The sequence below is a fragment of the Amphiura filiformis genome, chromosome 7 (genome assembly GCF_039555335.1).
Source record: "Amphiura filiformis chromosome 7, Afil_fr2py, whole genome shotgun sequence".
NCBI lineage: Eukaryota > Metazoa > Echinodermata > Ophiuroidea > Amphilepidida > Amphiuridae > Amphiura > Amphiura filiformis.
In genome coordinates, this window is record NC_092634.1 from 52,288,446 (window position 1) to 52,290,009 (window position 1,564).

Below are 1,564 nucleotides of genomic sequence, written 5' to 3' on the forward strand. Positions count from 1 at the left end.
TAAGGCGCGGAGCGCGCAAAAACTTTAGTGTGAAGAAAGTGCACGGAGCATATTAAAATTTGGATCGTAAGAAGACCTGTTACTTAGAAGGCCCACTATTCAGAGAACCTGTCACCCAGAAGGTCCGCTGAATAGCGGGCTTGTTTTCATTTAAAAAGATCGTGCGCACATTTGGATCGTAACCATTGTTATGTTATCAGCGGTTAAGGAGCTGTGGAATAGTTATTAGCACTGCACCACGGGGGGGTGTACCTGCCTGTGTCATGCAAAGCTATACAGATTAACTGTCTATGAATGTGATGGTCGAAATATAATCACGAGGTGAAAGATGGATTGTTCCATTCCACGAGCCGGACCGAGTGATTATATTTCGACCACTACACGAATTTAAGACAGTTAATATTTGTTTTATATCACTCATACATAAATTCTATTACTTAAAAATACTATTTAAGATAGGGAATACATGTTTTCATCAACATAACACCATGTTTTGCCGTGACATACTTCACATTTTGGTGTCCACCCCGTAAAAAAATCCACTGACTATCCAGGAACACATGTATGTGTTGACATGTGTTAAAAACCTTTCTCATATTTAATTTACCACATAGATTAAACTTTATTTCTCCGTCTCGAATATGATTTCGGAATGATTTCCAAACCTCTTTCTTAAAGCTTCTTGGATGAGAAGATGATAGAGGGCGGGTATTAAACTGAAGGCCTATAGATAATAACATCACTGCTCTTCTCCATCTGACTTATTAGCTCAGTTGGTAGAGCATCGGTCCGGTGATCCGAAGGTCCCAGGTTCAAATCCTGGATAGTCAGTGGATTTTTTTCACTGGCTGTCATTTTTGTGTTTACATGTGTTAAAAACCTTTCTCATGTCCACCCCGTAACTAAATCGGCGAGTCTAAAAGTCAGCGCACGACCTGGCGCAGGCGCAGTACGGCGCAGCGCTATGATGGTAAAAACTATCACACGGAGAGGCTGATGGTAAAAATGAAAATGGCAATCAACCAATGAACTGTCTAGAATTTATGTATGAGTGATATAATAGAGAATCATATTATTTGGTGTAGAATCGCGGGCTATGGGTCTGTGGAGTTACTATATTCGCATAGCCTTATATTTTGCAGAACATTCACATTCATATGTTTCGTTCCAATTTAGTAAAATATGTGAGCCGATCGAGCAAAATGAGAGCAATATCATTGATGTCAATTTGAGTTATAAGATGGAATACCATTGAAATTTTTATGTTTTTTGTATTTTTAATACCCAGTGTTTCAACTTTCAAACTCGGTTTTCTAAAGTCATATAGCTTTCTGGCATCTACATCTATTTTTGAAAATAAGATACTTAAAAGTGTTTGAACTTAGTAATAATTTGCTTGTGAATACATGTTCCCTCAAAAACATTACAGATACTTTAGCCTCCTCTCTCTTACAATAATAACCTGTTTTTTAAATAGTGTTGGTCCGAGCGTACTCACGCTTGGGGTGTAATGGTTCCGATGTCCTGATAGGATCAACGGGTCTTTAGATCTAACCTCTTACCA

At 38.4% G+C, this 1,564-nt stretch overlaps 1 non-coding gene across 1 annotated transcript; it reads left to right on the forward strand.

Moving 5' to 3' along the window:
• The first annotated feature begins 757 nt into the window (after window positions 1-757).
• On the forward strand, window positions 758-831 carry Trnat-ggu (transfer RNA threonine (anticodon GGU)). Its single transcript has one exon. It is a non-coding gene; the product is annotated as a tRNA-Thr (tRNA).
• Window positions 832-1,564: the final 733 nt, after the last annotated feature.